Consider the following 20,024-nt stretch of genomic DNA (forward strand, 5'->3'; position numbering starts at 1 on the left):
TTTTATTTCTGGTGTATATTTAAAGATATATTTAATTTCGAAATTTTTCATTTTAAATAGTTATTTCATTAATTCTGTTTCCGTGTTATAATTTCTGTTTATTTATTTATTTAACGTTATATAATTTTTTACATTATTTTTTTAAATGTAATAATTACCTTATTTATTCTAAAATTATTCCGGTAGAATATTTTTGATAAAGAATGTATCATGTTATAAATACGTTTAGCACATTTATCTTAGTATGCTTCTACTTTGGCTCTGCTTAAATCTATTATTATACTATGGTATAGTCTGCTTTTGAACTGCATCTGGCACCGCTGCATTATACTTTTAGTTGTATGGTTATTTGTTACTATTTACAACTTATATTGATTGTACGCTCTTGTTAAATATTTATACGAGTATATATTTTTTTCATCAAGTAATTAATATTTGCCAATATTATTGTTATTTTATAGTACTTCGTGTTTTGGAACACGTTTTATATTTTACGCCCTAAATCCTTTCAAGTAGTGGTATTATTTTTATTTCATAAATAGTAACTTTTATTCTGTAATTTTGATTATTTTTAAGGAATAAACTATTTTATATACCTGGTGATTTAAAAAAAAGGACTTCAAAACGTTACAAGCATATAAAAATTTATCGAGATAATTTACAGATTCGGTTGAGGTCTCATTAGAAAAACACAAGTTTGTCACCCAACATTCACTTTAGTTCGATTTGGCTTTCGCTTGTAATGCGACATACATCCTTCCTGAAGTCAGTTTCATTCCAGACTGTAACCAGCAAGTCGAGCGATATACTTCTGCAGCTGCCTCGTTAATTCGAAATCGTAACTAAACAGCATCACCAGGAAAATATAAACTCGATCTTTAATGAAACCCCACAAGAAAAAATTTAACGGAGTCAAATCTCTGGAGCAAGTTCGCCATGCAGTTGGACCTACATGAACAATCCACCGACCTCAGAATCGAGTATCGAGAAAATCACGACTTTTAGGCGGTAGTGAGTTGATGCCTCAACTTGCCGATAGTAATGGTGTCAATCTTGATCATCATTGTCTTAAATGAGGAATTAGAAAATTTTGAAATCCTGATAAACGACGACGTAGACTGGAATAAAATGTTCAGCATTTTAAAAAAATTAGGGTTCAAATACAGAGATAGAAGAACAATTGCTAACATGTACAGGAACCAAACAGCAACAATAACAATTGAAGAACATAAGAAAGAAGCCCTAATAAGAAAGGGAGTCCGACAAGGATGTTCCCTATCTCCGTTACTTTTTAATCTTTACATGGAACTAGCAGTTAATGATGTTAAAGAACAATTTAGATTCGGAGTAACAGTACAAGGTGAAAAGATAAAGATGCTACGATTTGCTGATGATATAGTAATTCTAGCCGAGAGTAAAAAGGATTTAGAAGAAACAATGAACGGCATAGATGAAGTCCTACGCAAGAACTATCGCATGAAAATAAACAAGAACAAAACAAAAGTAATGAAATGTAGTAGAAATAACAAAGATGGACCACTGAATGTGAAAATAGGAGGAGAAAAGATTATGGAGGTAGAAGAATTTTGTTATTTGGGAAGTAAAATTACTAAAGATGGACGAAGCAGGAGCGATATAAAATGCCGAATAGCACAAGCTAAACGAGCCTTCAGTAAGAAATATAATTTGTTTACATCAAAAATTAATTTAAATGTCAGGAAAAGATTTTTGAAAGTGTATGTTTCGAGTGTCGCTTTATATGGAAGTGAAACTTGGACAATCGGAGTATCTGAGAAGAAAAGATTAGAAGCTTTTGAAATGCGGTGCTATAGGAGAATGTTAAAAATCAGATGGGTGGATAAAGTGACAAATGAAGAGGTATTGCGGCAAATAGATGAAGAAAGTAGCATTTGGAAAAATATAGTTAAAAGAAGAGACAGACTTATAGGCCACATACTAAGGCATCCTGGAATAGTCGCTTTAATATTGGAAGGACAGGTAGAAGGGAAAAATTGTGTAGGCAGGCCACGTTTGGAGTATGTAAAACAAATTGTTGGGGATGTAGGATGTAGAGGGTATACTGAAATGAAACGACTAGCACTAGATAGGGAATCTTGGAGAGCTGCATCAAACCAGTCAAATGACTGAAGACAAAAAAAAAAAAAGATAAACGACACTACTTACACTTTTATCCTGGAAGAAGAAGGGGCGTACAGTTTCTGTTTGCTTAGGGTCCAAAAAACATTGACAACAAGGCTATCACGAAAATGTTTCATGAGGGTTTTCGCTACTCTATTTCGACAGTACCGGTGTTCACCTTGCTACTGATTTGAAACGTTGACTCATCACTAAAAATTACGTTGTCTAAAAATGTATTGTCGTCTGCAATTCTATCCATTTCCACACAGAACTGCAGCCGAGCAAGTTTATCGTCATCTGTAATGTGTTAAACCACGTTATTTTGTACGGCTTTAAGTGCAATCGTGTACGTAATACGCGGGAAACAGTTGTTTGTGGAAGGCCAGCCTCGCGTGACGCACGTTGTGTTTAATTTTTCTGACTACGTGCAAAGCTTTCTCTGAGTAGTTCCATAGCAGAATCAGGCACGCGTGGGAGTCTTGGTGATTTTTTATGTTTGAGGTAAGAGGCTGTGAGTGTGTACATTCACAACATACATAGACTGATTTCGATGCGGTTTTCTGCTTTACATAGGTATCACTTCAGAGCAGGTTTTTAGATATTTTTTATATAATTATAGGTCACCAGGGGGCGCTGCAGTAGATGTGTTTCTCTAAAACAGTTTCGCCGATTTTGATGCGGTTTTCTGCATTATATAGCTATCAACTCAGAGCAGGTTCTCTTAGATTAGATTTATGGTTATAAACCTTCAAGGGGTGCTGCAGTAGTTCTTCAAAACGGCTTCCGAATGTTTCTAAGTCCTTTTAACTCCAGCAAGGCTACATTATTGTGTAGGTTGTTAAATAACTTGCGCTGGTCAATATATTAAACTTTCATTATCATCAGCCTATAAAGGTTCCACTATTGGGCACAGGCCTTCTAATCTTTAAATAGTAGTAAATAAAAAATAAAATTAAAAAATTTTAAAAACGTGAAATAATTAAATAATTGTATTTTCACCTTATAATCCTCTGTGACGTTGTGATATTGATTTTAAGGCGATAAAATTTAAGATTTTGATTTACCGTCGTGCGTGGCTGGTAGACTGCATAGATAAGCGTGACTACGATGATAACTACTGCCTGAAAGATAAATGACACAATAATCCCTTGAGAACACAAGTCAAAAATTTAAAATATAGAAAGTTACAATCTCTTTTATGTACGTATACATATATTAAATTAAAAATAAAGTGAATTAACTTAATGTATAAAATCAAATTACGCATAAAATACATCACTCTTATTTCTTAGAGTGAGGGATGGGCGAGTTCATTGAGCTATTATGCCTGCAACAGATTACATTGTATAAATACATCAATCTAACTTAATGGATTTATATATTCTGAAGTCTTTAATCTATTCATGAGTAAATATGAGAACATAAATCTTTCGATTAAAATAAAAAAGTAATAAATTTAATTCATTTTAGTATAAGCATATTTATAATATTATGTACACTTGAAATTAAAAAGCGAACCCATATTACGAAAGAAATATGCTTTTAAAGTTCCGTAAAATGTAAATAATTTAATTATTAATTAAATAAAAATAATTTATTTAAAATATCTTGACAATGAATCGTTCTGGATTAACTGAAAGTACGGATTAACGCGATCCAAATTAACAAGGTTACTCTATTAGACTTCATACATAATATAAAAAAACTGCTTAAGAATCATTAAATTAAAACGTAAAAATAATAATTTGTCGCAATGTTTTCGTCAAATAACCGCACTTTTGATGGAAAGTTAAACTAAGAAATTTTTTCTACATTCTACTTTAACAGATAATCTGGTAAATCAAAGTCATCTACACCTTTGATGGTCTGGTCTGGAGGGTCTCATTACAAAGTTATTTTTTTTTTTTTGTTTTCTTATTAATCTTATAAACTTAGTTTAGGAAGGAAATAATTTTTTTAATTAATTTTTTGAAAAAAAAACTTATCCAAACACATTCTTTTCGAAATGACTACTACTCCAGTAACAGCAATTAAAAAAAATATATATTTCTTTATATTTAAATTTACAAAAATATTATGATTTTAAAAATATTTAAATTATATATATATATATATATATATATATATATATATATATATATATAAATATTAGCTGGTCAGGCTGTGCCCCTTGTTGGCCCCACTTGTACATGAGTGGGGCCAACAAGGGGCACACTTGTACATGAGTACATTTATATTGTCGCATCCCTTAAAAAATCGAAATACAAAGAAGCTAAAAATAATTTTTAGATATTTATTTCAATAGTATTTGCAAGCCCAAAAAGAGTGAATATCTCGTTTAGTATAGCCGTAAATGGGGAAATTTTGCAACATTTTGTGAATTTCTTTACCATTCTTCACCTTCTTCAAGGTAGAATTTCAAAAAATCTAGAAATTATTTTTTAGATATTCACATGGAGAGTGTACGCACTGAAATTAAAGTTGATATCTTCATTTGTTACAGAGAAATTAAAAAAAGTAAAATTTAATGTTACCCTTTTTTAACCCTTTAAACTCCGAATTTAAAAAAACCCTTTCTTAGTGTAAAACTGTAAGAAGAACATGTTTACAAAATTTCATCAATTGATCTGAAATTTTGGCTGGGTGTCGTGAGTCAATCAGGAAATTTTGTTTTATAGGTAAAAATTTGATTATTTTTTATATTATGTTATTTTGTCCTCATTATCATCGATTTATCAATAATTATACCTTTCTTCCTTACCATAATTAATTCTGAATCTATATCTAAAGTTTGAATTTTCTTGTAACTATTTTATTTTATACTAGCTGCAGAGGCGTGCCTGTGGCACGCTCTCCGGGCGGTTTGCCCTGGCGAGTGGCGTCTCGGAATGGGAGTATTAGGTGTCCAAAAAAATATATTATTAATTTATATTTCACATATATATAGATGTATAATAATATAACAAGTACACACCTGACCACCACGAGACATGTACTAACGAATCGGGATTTTCCGCTAGAAACCGGTACATTCCGGTGCTAAGCTAACGGGAACTGACACGACAGACAGAAGGACATTTGTATATGTCTCTGTGCGTCTGTCACATACAAAAGTCCTTTAGTAGGGTAGGATTTTTAAATTTTCTATGTTTAAATAAAGTTATTGTTATTTCACGTTTCGATAATGTTTTACGATGTATTATATTGAAATCATAAGCGTAAATGTTTCATATCTTAGGAAATACAAAAGTTAACAAGAAATTTTACGTATCCGTAATCCTAAAATATAATTTTTTTGTTAAAAAATTAAATTTTAAAAACAATAAATATTTTATATTTTTTATACACGTATTAAAAAAATAAAATGAATGAAAAATTTCAAGTTAAAATAATCAAACATTTTAACATAAAGTGTAAAACGTGTGTTACTTGTACGATCTATTTAATGTTCTTAGGTTATTTTTGTTTTAAATATATATTTAGGCCGAGAACTAATGAAATAACTGTTCCGTTAAGAATATATATTTGAAGTATTATTTTATTATGAAAGAGAAGTGAAAGTGTTTGGATACTGTTTTTTATTTGTTTCGGATATTATTAAGCGTAACCAATCAAGCCCTGTTGAAAAGGAAATGAAAGTGTGTTTCGTTTGTATGGTTTAATGGTATAGTTACGAAGAAATAAGAAAATTCACATAGAATATACAGATCCGTATGGTTGTTATATTTGGTATTATATACATACACATACGTTTACATGAGTGTCGACTTTTTTTTAAAGTATTATATTACATGGGCTCTTTGCCAGAGGATTTAGAAGTCTACTTGGACCAGATGCTTATATTTGCTACAGTTGGTATTGTGATATAATTTATTATTTTTTTAAATTTATTAATGCATAATTATTAATTATTCCAGAGAGGGCGTCCTTTCCCAAAAAAATAACGTTTAATCATTTACTGAAAATTTCGTTTAAAACTTGTGTTCTACAAATTTGATGAAATTTCTTATTGCAGAATTATATTGTTATAATTGCTTTTCGTGTAATACGGCTTATCCGTAAACATTTATTTTTGTACTCGATTGCTAGATAGAAATATTTATATTTATCCTTTAAAGCTGGATGAGTGTTTTGTACATTGACGGTTAAAAAAGATATTTTAAAATGTATTACATAATTTCTAATGTCTCAACGGTTGGAATTTTCCCATTGGCTACGTGCTTAATGACTGTCAACCCTAGTAACAGAATGTAATAGATCATGATAATATGTTTGTAGCTAGTTTAACCTATTTTAGAATTGTATCTGCTTTTTATTATGTTTCTTTAAAAAAAAGTTTTTTTTTCTAAAAAAAATATGATGGTAATAAAAAGCATTATTTTAAAGAAGACAAGAGATAAATAAAAATTAAAAAACAGGCTTGCCAAAAAAAAATAATTGCCGCCATCATTGATCTTGAATATAGGATAATTAAAGAGTGCGGGTGACAATTCTGTACATAGTATAACTTTTTTTAAATTTATTAAAACATATGTTTAAGTAAATATATATATTTATATAGAATATGAAACTAATAAAACTATAAGGATTTCAACGCGTGACGTACATCTAAATCGGTTCAGCCATTGAGCTGCTACGGTGGAACAAACATAGTTGCATACATAGGTACATTAAATACATTACACTCCTTTTTGAGCAGTCGTGTAAAAATGTACAAAGATAATAATAAAGGTAAAATAAATATTATTTATTTGAAATGTTGATTAAAAAATAAAACATGTTGCGCATTAAAATGGAACGCTAAAATGGCATTAGAACAAAATGAAAATGTTAAGTTTAATAAATAATATAGGCACTTTTATTTGTTGAAATATTTGTAATCATTGTAAATATATACACACACACTTGCATCCCAGTCGCGGCTTCATCCGCTTGTTGTTCTTACCTGGGTTGTTGTTACCACTGTGATCATGTGATGTTTGGCTGGTCAGGGGATTCTTCTCCCCGGACCCTCCTGTATTCATTTAACTCATGCTTGTGACAGTAATAATGATAAATAAAAATTAAAGCCTGTTCATTTTATAAAAACTATATGAGTATTGTAATTTTTTCGAGCAATAGTTTTGTCAGTACGGGATCCACTATTTTTTTAGATTTTCCGTCGCGGTTTCGCACGCAAAATACATAATCAGAATTAGAAACGTAAAATAACATCATACTGCTTCCAAATATCATAGATATTGATTAAATAACGGTAGCATAGAATTGCAAAAATGTAAAAGAATTATGTTTTTTATCCCTTAAAATATTAAAATTCAAAAAACCGAAAAATGTTTTTAAATATTTATCTGAAGAGTATTTTCAAGCCCAAATCGAGTGATATCTCGGTTAGTATAGTCGGAATTAGGGATAATTTGCAATCATTGTTCAAAATATTTTTAACTTTCACCACTTTTAAGGTCAAAATTCTAAAAATCTAGAAATTGGTTTTTAGATATTCACATGACGATTACACACACCAAAAATCAAGTTGGTATTTTCACTTGTACAAATATTCAAATCCGTATAAAAGTAACTGCATTTACTAGGACTTGAACGCCTGGTACTCTCGTCTTCCAAATCAGCTGATTGGGAAGACGCGTTCACCACTTGACCAACCCGGTGGGTTCCCTTTTATTACATGGCGTTAAAAATTTGGGACTGGCTCAAAATTTTGCTAGCGAGCTTCCTTTATTATCTTCTTTAATAAAATACTGCGGAAGTCCGTCAATGAACCTTTTTTTTCATTTTGTTTAGATATACATTTAATTTCAGATCCGTCTTCATCATCTACTACTTATTCCAGTTTTTGAGAAATCTTTTTGATTATTTCGCCATCCTTGGTTTCATTTTCATCATAGAACATTCTATGTTTTCGTCGATTTTCGAGAATTTATCAACATTTTTAACCTGTTGGTGCAAAAAAATGTTAGTATCTTCTTCAGCATCGACTTTTGATCTACATTTAGCAAAATAATTATGAACTGAATTACCTTTAAGAAATGACACGTCCACTGACTTCTGTGTTTGAATCCACACTATTCCTGTGTAGCATGAAACAATTATGTACAGTGCAGATCAGTACGTGATTAAGGAAAAGTTGCTTTTCTTCCGCGTTTAAACAACGGTTAAACGATTTTAATCATCAAATTGTGTTATTGTACGGAAAGAAACATACAATTGGCCTTATAAGCGGCATTTTGGCCTGTTAAACTGGCGTAATGTTAAATGAAGTATACAAATATATTTTTGTTTTTACAAAACTGTCCCAATTAAATTGCTGCCCCGAATAATCGGTGGTTTTATTAACCGGAATACTCTGTATTACTTTGCTTTCTTTGTTTACTCCCCAGCTCTTTACTTTTCTTCTGTTTTCATTTTTCATTCTTCTTTCCTTCCTTTATCCTTTTTTCCATTTTGTTCATTTTTGCCTTTATTTTTTGTTCTTCTTTGTCGTCATGATTGTTATTTTTTTATTTTATTTTTTCTGAACTTCTTTCTTTATATATTACGGTAGTTGTGTTTGTATTTCAGATATCAGTCTACGATTGTCGTAGAAATGTATATTAAATCTATCATCTCGAACGAGAACTGTTTCTTGGAAGTATTTTGTGATATATGATTAATTAATAAATGGATAAAATTCTTTTAAATATAATAATATTAATGAGTTTATGGTAAAACCATTTATTATTTTTTTAATAATATTTGTTAATTTTATTTAACATCTAATACCAGAGAAAAGAAAGAAAAAAACAAGATGGAGTTATTCGAAGAAATCGTTTTAACTTTACTTATGATGTATATAGGAATTAAAAAAGCAATAGCTGTTACAAAACAAATACAACAAAATGCAGCAGTAATTGCTGCAAGACAAGAAATTGAACAAAAATCACGTTCGCTTGATATACATAAAACTTCATCTATAACGTCTACTCAAGAATTAAAACAGGTTTCAAATGTTAATCATCAAGAAATAAATTCTGAAAATTATACATCAAAATTATCCAAAATCGATATACCTTGGCCAAAAGATATAATCGATGAAGATGTTAGAATTTTAAGATGTAGAACACCATCAGTATCAGAAGTTTTAACGGAAGATTCTGAAGAAATATTAAATATTCAAGGCGATAAAAATAAAATAACAAATGAAACATTTAAGTTAAATGATAATTCAACTGAAAGATCGTCTGAAAATGTTATACAAGAAGATAAAACAGAATTAAAAGTAGATGAAAATAAAAGTAACAGTCCTAAAGAACATTATCCAACATTTAATGAAACGGAATTCGATAAATCTGCGATTGATAAAAACGAGACGAATATATTAATTAGTTCTGATACGAAAATTATTATTAATTTGGATGAAAATATTTCATCAAAAACTATTAATGAAGTGTTAAACGAATCGAGCGAAAATGATGATATATCAAAAAGTTCGTCCGAAATATCTGATGTCAATCCTACAAAATCAGTAACAGGTGAAGAAAGTATTAAAGATAAAACTTCTAGTAAAAATGAAAATACTGTATTATTAAAAAATGGAGAAATTAATTCTAATTTTTTATCTGTTTATGATGAATCTAATATAGAAACAATTAATGAAACAGAAAAAAAAGAATTAACAGATGATAGTTCTATATCAGAATCAGTTGATAGCGATAAAACTTTGATAACGGAAACAAGTAAATCTAATTCTTACGATGAAGTAGATTCAAATTCAGAATTTGAAACTGCTGCTGATTCAGTTGTTGATTCAAAAATTGTTAATAGTAAAGTACCTAATTCAAAAGAGTCTAATCATAGTTGTGTAGGTAGTAATAAAATTGATAAAAAATCTTATGTTAATATAAATACTGCTGATGTATTGAATAAAACAAACGATAGTGTACAGTCGGTTAAAACAAAAAGTGATGTTGATAATAGAATTTATTTACGTTCAGCTAAATGTACTCGGGAAAAGAATTTGCATAATCATCTTTCATTAAATGATAGTGTTGTGATAGGAAATAGCGGTTCAGGAAGAAAAATTCACCGTTCATCATCTGGTGAAGAAGAAATATTTTACAATGCAACTAGTGAAGAAAACAAACCGTTTTGGGTAAGAGCCAAATAAACTCTGCTGTCATGTTTTAATTTAAATATTTAATTTTCACACGAAACTTTTGAACTTTATATTTGAATTTTATAAATCTTTTATTATTATGATTTTAATATTTGTAAATGCATTACATTTTGATTTTTGTTATGCGGTTTTTGTTATGCGGTTTTTGTTTGGTTGGTTTTTTTGTGTTACGTCAATACTGAAACTGTTCTTGCGTCACACATTAAGTATTGGCAATCTTATTTTATAAATTTCTTGTTAAACCGTTTTAAACTATAATTTGTTTTTATATAAATAGGTTACTGTTGTAGCTGTTTATAAATTTTATTATAATATATTCCAAAAATATCAACTTAAACCATTCAAAAATTCTAGTTTTCCTTTTTACAAAAAATAAATTACACATTCATCGTATTTATTTTTTAAAAGCTTTCCCAATACCAGCAATGAAAAATATTTTTAAATACATAACCTTAAGTAAAATATAAACCATTTTAAACATAAGAGACATTTTAAGGAATTGTATAATTTTAAAAAAATCTTATTTCTTTATTTTAATTTTATTTTTGAATTGTGTTTGTACTGATTCATATTTGAATTAATGGTTTGTGTTTTATTTATATTAATTCATTTAGTCCTAATAGAAATTTATGCCGTATGAATAATGCCTAGTGTAATTGGTATTCGAACCCGGGACCTCCGGATGAACAGTTTTAAAAGAACAGTTTTAACTTTTAGGAATCGCATTACGTGTGGATCGTAGTGGCGGCTCGTAGCTAAAATTAGTGCGGGGGGGTACTGTTCCAGAAAAATTTTTTTCTGGGCCTTTTCAAGAACATGGTTAAATTTTTCTGTAAAACAAAACAAACAAAAAAACGGAAAAAAATAATCAAATAGAATAGCAAGAAGCAGGATAATAGTATAATTCTACACTTTATCACATTTAAGAATGTGATATACGGTTTATAAGCACAACACACGCGTAGTAAAAAAAAACTACCTCCTGCCAGCACGCCAGGGTCGGCACTGCTAGAGCGACAGTGCTCTATCTCCCTCGCAGCCTCGCGTGCAGCTTCTTATGTGCGCATACGCACAACAGCCAAGCACCATTCAAAGATTTTTGTATCTTTTTCATAAATTGGGGATGGCTAGTGACATTAAACTTAAGGATTATATATTGTACAAGTATAAAGAAGGAATTAAAGAAAAAAGGACTCATTATATGAAATGTTATCGATATCGTGCAAATATGGGGTGCTGCAGTTCCACAGTACCTATACGCGAGCCGCCACTGTTAGGAAGTATCCAACTGAACTATTAACCGTCCAAACTTCCCCCGGAAATTTGGAAGATACACAATATATATATTCTTTATCAGATTCTGCCTTTACGCTGGAGACTATAGTTTATTGCTATTACAGTTTCATGCTATTTGTCATGAAGCTTTTAATTCTGGAGCAGATCAATAGGTGGATTTCATGTTATCAAACATAACATGAAATGACTTTGTTTCTTGCGCTACATTATAAAATGCTATTAACTTTCTGCATTCTTTCAATAATTTTTTTGTATTTTATTAGTCCATACTTTTCAAACGCCCAGAAGGTTTTCTAAAATTGTTATATCCAAGGTCATCGTTCCACTGTGTAAAAAAATATCCTCAAACAAATCGTTAAATATAAGTTCATATGATTTCCACAGAGTGTTCCTTTTATTGTGTTGAAATCTTTTTAATTTTTTGAAGTATTTTAAAGCCATATTTTGATTTTCATAATGTACTTGTAAGAATCGATAACAGTATTTTATAATACAGTTGGTTCGGAAAGTCGCTGTGCAGTATGCTTTAGAATTATGTTGTGCATTCGGTCCTTTCGGCGTTAGGTTGGTTGCCCTATGGGTTCGTTGGGCGTTGCTCAATAATAAACCAAGACGTCAGTTGTTGAATTGTGATTGCTAACATGCTAAATTTCATTTCCTGCCACACATCTCAGGAATGGTCGACCTGAGACTGCAAGGCTGCACTTCATTTACATATCCTTATTCATTCTCTAAAATATATCTTACGGCTGTTCCGGTGGCTAAACAGAAGAAGAAAGAAGTTTCGTTTCCTGTTGCTTCGCTTATCGCATTCGTTTCAAAGTGGGCGATAATGCCTCCTTTTGGGCACTGGAGGCCTTCAGGGGAGCGATAGAAGGCCCACAGAAAATTGGGGGCGTTCAGACGGTCTAGGAAGGCGATGCCTTATTAAAAAAAAAAAAAAGGCAAAAATTATATTTTCCTGATATTTCAAACTAAAGTTAAATACCTACTACATTAGTACAAAAAAATAAAAGGACAGTTACATTTTATGATAAAAAATGATAGTATTCAAATTAACTTTATAACCAAGAGCCATGGAGAGACGAATAAAAAAAAATCTTGAATACCCTACTTTTTGACAATAAATTTCAGATTTCAGAATTCGTCAAATTAAAAAATAATCATTGAGAAAAGTTTTAAAAAGAAAAATTTGTAGTTTTTGACTTTTATTCATTTTGTGCTAAGGTATTTAAATTTTTAAAGATTGAGACGGCAGCATGTATCACCACCCGCTCTCAGCTTAACCCAAGATATGCCACGTTTAAAAACAATAATTGTAATTGCTGTTTTTAAGAGCGCATCTTAAAAACAGAATTGCTGTTATTATGTTTAACAGATGATAAGTTTAGAAATTTTAGGGGGTGCTTGAAAATGTTTGATTCTCAATGTGGGCGGTGGGCGAAAAAGTTTGAGAATCAGTGGTTTACCGGAATCAATAGTTGCGAGAAACTTAATGGCTCTTTCGACAGAGGAACGCATTTTTCTCGTTGAACACGTCTTACATGAAGGTGACAAGTAAACGGATTTAGTAAAGCAGAATTTTTCTGAAATAGTTTTCAAATAGTCCTTTTCCTTCTCACCGCAATGCAGTTCAAACTCTTACTGAAAAATTTTGGGCAACAGGCTCTGTTGAAGACGCTGATTGAAATGCAAGTCCACCTAAGATAAACGAACAGAAGCTGTTTGTTATTTCGGATGCTATGGTATCTGAAAGTCCATCAAAGTCAATGCGTAAGTTAGCACAGCAGCAAGATATCGGACTTTTTACCGCACATAAAGGTGTGATTTTTTTACGAAACGTCTTTGGTGAACGAATCATTTCGAGGAGGGGTTTGTAGCCTACACGTCGCTCGATCTGTTTTCCTCAGATTACATTCTATGTGGAGAAGCGAAGCAACCAGTGTATCGCAATAGACCACGCACGATTGACGAACTAAAAACCACAATAACGGCTTACCTACGAGATATTCCGTTACATCAACTGGTTAAAGTGATTGAAAATAAATTGAAACGTATGCAGTGTTGTATAGATGTCGGAGGAAATCATTTTCAACGCCTTTTATAAACGTTTCTTTTTCTGTTTAACCTCCGGAACCACCGTCAGGTATTACTTCAAAGGATGATTGAGAATGATGTGTATGCGTGTAAATGAAGTTATAGTGTTGTACAGCCTCAGGTTGACCATTTCTTTGTGGTTAATTAAAACCAACCACCAAAGAACATCGATATCCAGGATCTATTATTCAAATCCTAGATACATAACTGGCGTGGGTGTTACCGTGATCATGAAAGCGGTTCCTCCAGCGTGAGACCGTTCCATTGCACCTTTCATAAACTATTCCATTTTTTGTAATATCTGTTTCTATAAATTATAATATTCTTTATGTAATATTTGTTTCTATAAAATAATGAAATAAAAATACGAAGTAATAAATTAAAAAACGCTTAGTCATTACACAATGCCATTGCGCAGCAACTTTCTGAACGCTGTGTATTATGATGGACTACTATAATAGTTTATTGCTCCGAAAAATCTTCCTGGTTTTCATGAATTTTGATAATTAATGTTAAACGTTATTCGTCTCATTATTTAACCACTCTTCATCGAACCTCCAGGAGATTTAAAACTAAACCAAAATAATTTTCTCATTCACGTAATAATCTGGATTTTACTGATTTTTATCTCGCCTGATCCTTTAAGAAATTTTTAAAAATTTCTTGGGAGCATATATGGAAAATGTATCCGCAATATATCATATTTCTATTTTTTCTTATAATTTCTCCATATTTTAAAGTGTAAAATTTATGATCTTGATGTAGTAAAATTATTTTTTTTTATTATCTAGTTGGGCACTGCTCGATTACGGATGCATTTTAATATGTTTCATCGATTTCTATTAATTTTCATATTGTCTGTCAATAAAAGGTAGTATTTTCATTAAATGAATATACCTAATACCAAGTGAAATATAATATTATTTGTTATATAGCTAATGGGAGCAGTTGCTCTTTCCTATATATAATAATAGGATATTTAGTTACGGCGAAAATTAATTGTTGTTATGTTTTCATTCCACACGACAACGCTAATGTTTATAGTCATTTCATTTATTATTATATTAATAGCATTATCATTGTTACAGTGTAAGTTATTTTTAGATACGTCCCTGCCTATTGGCTAAATATATATACAGAGTGTTTCGAAAGGGGTTGGCCAAACATAAGGAATGTTAACCAAACTGATTCAGGAATCAAAATAAAGAAAATCGTTAGAAATACCGTGCCTCATTTCATTTTTCCTTTTTGTGGAATTTTGTCTTTTTTTCAATAAATATTTGTATACTAAAAACGGATTTCGATAATTTAATGAAATTTTGTGTACGTATGTGCAACAACTTGTAACAATTTTCAAATTTACCTATTTAATATTATAAGTTGTTAAAACTTTTTAACCATTTTTTAACCATTAATAGCTCCGTAAATATTACCTTAACGAATTATGTTTTATTAAATAGATTGCAAAGCTTTTTATTGTGAATAAAATGACATCTCATTTGTTCAAATCGATTGAAATTTGGGTGAAATTTTTAAGTATTTTGTACCCGTTTTCGTTTACTAATAATAGGAATTACTTTTAATTTAATATATAAAATAATATAGAAACGACTTCATATTTCAAAACAGAGTTACTAGCAGGTACAAACAAGAGCAACTCTACAAATTGCAAAATTACTACTATCATTTGGTCCATTTGAAATTTTTTCGCCATCTTGGATTGGCTATAATGAATCAAACTTTTTTTTTAAATAGGAACATGTTACATGTGTTACATGATTTTAATGTAAACTTTTACGAGAAAAACGATGGCGAAAACGGTTTCTCGAAAAATGCCTTCACTTTTGAGTTATAAGCAATGTTGCAAAAATGGGAAAAATCGCGGTCGCAATAAAACTAAATAAAACCCCTTCGTAATAACATTTTTATTACGTTATTACATTCAGAATTAAATCTAATAATAAACTTTAAACAGTTAATTCGGGAATTAATGTTCTAATAAAAGCCTTCACAATAATAAATAACACTTCTATACTACTACTACTACTACTAATAATAATAATAATAATACAACACTCCTACAAATTAAATGGCTAGGGTTATTTAATTTAACTATCACTTTATTAAATTTTAAAATTTAGTTAAATGTTTTCGTTCTTAAATTAGTTAATCCAATAAATTTTGAAAGCTTGACAGCACGCTAATCTTGAGTAATATCAGTTGATAACCCACCGGATTGGTTTAGTGGTTAACTCGTTATGACAAATCAGCTGATTTCGAAGTCGAGAGTTCTAAGGTTCAAATTCTAGTAAAGACAGTTACTTTTATACGGATTTGAATACTAGATCGGGGATACCGGTGTTCATTGGTTGTTGAGTTTCAATTAATCATGCATCTCAGGAACGGTCGACCTGATACACTGTACAAGGCTACACTGCATTTAAATTCATATTTATCATCCTCATTCATCCTCTCAAGCAACAATACCTTACGGTGGTTCCGAAGGCTAAACAGAAAGAAACATATCCGTTGATAACTTGTACCATGTTTAGTGGTATTCGTCAATTGTACGTCTTTTTACTGCCAGTGTATAGATCCGCAATTCTACCTACTAGTATCCCTCAGTTTTGAAATATGAAATCGTTTCCTAGTATTATCCAGTATTAATACATCCATAATATTATCCAGTATTAATATGCAAGGTCTGTGCAGAAAATAACAGAACATTTTTATTATGCGCCAGCGGAGATATTTAGTGACTTGCGATTGGCAACATTGTGTTCCTCATAACCTCCTCTGTAACCACATATCTTGGATTGTTGATATCTCGTTTAGTTTTTGTGTTATCGTTATTTGAGTAACGATTTTTGTAGTGTGCGATTTTCGGGAGAAACTGTACAACGTAAAATTTTGCTCGCATTTGGGGAAAATTTCCACAGAATGATTTAACGTTTGAAACATGCTTACTTGGTGATGATGTTCTAGATAGTATGCAATATTACCAATGGTTATCACAATTTAAAATTGGTCGTTAATCAATTGAAGATGACCTTCGACCAGAAATACTTTTGACTTCAACTGATGACAACCACGTTCAGAAAATTAAAAAAAAGTGATTAGCAACTTGATTGGATCATACCGTGACATTTTGACTAAACAATTGAACAGTCGCAGCAAAGTTTGTTCCTCGTTTGATGACAGAGCAACAGAAAGAACACCGAATAGACGTTTATCGGCGACTTCTTGAACAAGCTGATGACGATGAAACAGGCAAGCAAAGGATCATAACGGGTGACGAAAGCTAGTTTATGCCTGCGACACTGATACAAAAAAGTTCAATCATAAAAAATCGTCACTAACACTTAAGTTGCATTCAAATAACGATAACACAGAAAATAAACGAGATATCAACAATTCAAGAACATGTGTTTACAGAGGAGGTTGTACGGAACACAATGCGGTCAACCACGCGTCACTACATATCTCCGTTGTCGCGTAAGTAAAAATGTCCGGTTTTTTTCTGTACAGACCTTCGTATACATACATATATAAGGTATATATAACAACGGCCTATGTTAGCGAGTGGTAGTGCCTTGGCCGTTCATCCGGAGGTCCTGGGTTTGAATTCATCTCATCCTAGTAATACATAACGGTAGTTCTGGAGGCTAAAAGAAAAAAAAGTATATAGGTGTCCAAAAAATCAAAAAAAAGGAATTTTTCACTTCGATGTTTTGTCTTAGATTTATTATAATCTTATGCATGTTTCCTAATAATTCCCACCATTCATTACATTCTTTAATCGAAATAATTTTCCCTTTTTAACAATAGAAGTACTGTATTATATTTGCGATTGTTTTATTTTTTTAAATATTATTGAGTTTTAGTGTTAGGTTTGATAATAAATACATTGAGAACTGTTATAAAAATAGTATTACAGTCTCATAAATTTCTAATTAAAATAAAGAAATGCATGTCGGAATTTCGGGTGGAGGTACAAAGTTCGAATCCCAGTCAATCACGGCATTTTTTCATACGCTACCAATTTCCAACGGACTAATGACCGTAGCTGTTGATACCCGCTCTTTCCCCCCCCAAAAAATAAAAAAGTTAACCCATTATGGTTATTTTAATTTTCTTAAATGTTTATTTAATTACGATGTTTACTAATTTTATTATGATAATTTATTTTGTAGTTAATCATATTAAAACTAATTTAGCATTTCAAGAAATAGAAATTTATGAGTCATATCAAAATTCTATTTTGTTTGAAGATAACAAAAAAACGTCTTAATTACTAGAAATACGATGAATTCATACTTCAGCTGACTATGAGGCTATGCCAACATTAATGACTCAAACTTAGGTTAAATAACTTCTTATGTTTCTTTATAATTAATACAAACTAAAAAAAATAATACGATAATAATTCAGCTTTGTTTTAATGATGAAAGTTCTGTTTATATAATCTACTTATAGAAATGATTTTATTTTATTGAAATCATTTTTACGCCTCACTATCAAAACAGCTGATGAATATATTGCGTTAAATAAAAATTAATTTTAAAGACATGACTATCAATGTATCTTTAATTATGTTATAATATATATATAATATTATTATTATTATTATTAATAACTTTAAAAATGTAAACAATTTAATAATATCGTTTGTATTTTTTGTACAATTTCTTGTAATGACTTAACTATTTACAAATTTTTTTTAGATTTTTTTGAGAAATGTTTAGCAATAATCTTATGTCTATTTGTATTTGTAATCTTATGTTCTATACGACAGAAAAAATAACTAAACTTGTTAACCGAGAAATTAAGAAATTTTACATACAAAGTAGTTTTGGGTTCCGCGAATACAAGAAAAATAATGCTATCGAAATTTTCTTATGAATGAGAAATTTTAACCAACAAAACCTTTTTCTTGGAGACACAATACGATCTAATGGAAACTTTTAAAATTCTCACACATTTAAAAGTGTGATATTAAACCCTCTCTTCTATACTTAATTTAAATTTCTTAAAATGCCAAAATCAAAATTTCATTAAAGATTTATTTTCCTCTCTATGTGATAGGTAGTCTAAAAGGTATTGAGCCTTTTGTGTACGAGGTAGCATTAGCATATTCTGGCAAAAGTCGAGGAAGACCGGCGTGTAAGCAGTCATGATATCGCCAATAACCTAAATATCCAACACCAAACAGTGTTAAACCATTTGGAGAAAGTTGGCGACAAAAAGAAGCTCGACGTTTGGGTGCCACACGATCTTACTCAAAAGATTACTTGATTGAATTTCTATCTGCAAATCTGGTGAAACATAACAAAATCAAGCCATTTCTGAAGCGGTTGATTACGAGTGATGAAAAGAGGATAACCTGCAACAAATCTGCGAAAAAGATTATAGTCGAAGCTCCACATTCAGTGTTTGGCAAAACCCATACTAACGCCCAGGAAGGTTATGCTGAGCGTTTGGTGAGGTTGGAAGGACATCGTGCATCATGAGCCGCTGCCGCAAGGCCGTACGGTAGACCTGTATTGTGACAATTAACACTATTGCATCTTTTTTTCCCATTCCTTCACCGGAGCACTGCGATACAGTCATTTACGTAAGAGGAGGTGGATTCTTGTATAAGACATCCGGAGACCCGTGTCGGATTCCTACCGACTAAACCACCTCTCCCTCGTCAACGCTTCCTGGAATTATCTTTGGGCATAACATCAGGGAGCGCAGACACCCACACATGTCAGAACAAACTCACTCAACAAAATAACACTCCCAGCAAACAACTAACACACCAATTTACATAGAGAGAGTACCGAACACCCGCCGCTCAGCCCCGCCCAACGAGCATCGCATGCTTGCGCCGTTTTATCGCACACGGCACTCTGCCGCATAACGTGCAACATACCCCGCGCGGACGCAACCCTAAGGCTGAACAGGGGGGGGGGGACGATGGGGACAGGCGACAAGCAACGCAAATCAACACTTCGACCATAAACACACGATACAGCCAGAACTCACGTCAAAAAAAAACAACCTGGGGAGGCGTCTACCGAATCTTTTCATAATTATCTGGTAGGCTTTTCCCCAGGGGTCCGTGTCCAATTGTTCCACCAGCTTCCTCCATTCTTCTTTTTTGGCCGACCTAAACGATTTTTGGCTACAAACTATCTTCTTTCTTAATCTTTCTTTCATAATCTTCCTAATAAATTCTGAGATACGCCCCCACGACCGTTCACCGCTCGTCATTAAACGGACGACTTTATCTGGCGTAATTAGGCCAACCTCTGAGACCGGCTCCTCCTACTTGGCTCCC

The 20,024-nt window shown here is 31.5% G+C and overlaps 1 protein-coding gene across 8 annotated transcripts in view; it reads left to right on the top strand.

Moving 5' to 3' along the window:
• The window catches only part of Lmpt (four and a half LIM domains protein limpet), a 913,540-nt gene that overhangs the window by 705,603 nt on the left and 187,913 nt on the right, over window positions 1-20,024 (top strand). The window contains exon 1 of one of the 8 annotated variants that reach the window (XM_075376622.1): window positions 9,895-10,282. The exons of 5 other annotated variants lie outside the window; for them this stretch is intronic. The gene's annotated coding sequence lies outside the window, so the exon portion shown is untranslated. Of the gene's footprint in view, window positions 1-9,894; window positions 10,283-20,024 lie in introns of those variants that run through there. 2 more of the 8 variants (XM_075376623.1, XM_075376624.1) reach the window with 2 other exon arrangements.

This window comes from Lycorma delicatula, chromosome 10 (assembly GCF_047948215.1).
Source record: "Lycorma delicatula isolate Av1 chromosome 10, ASM4794821v1, whole genome shotgun sequence".
NCBI lineage: Eukaryota > Metazoa > Arthropoda > Insecta > Hemiptera > Fulgoridae > Lycorma > Lycorma delicatula.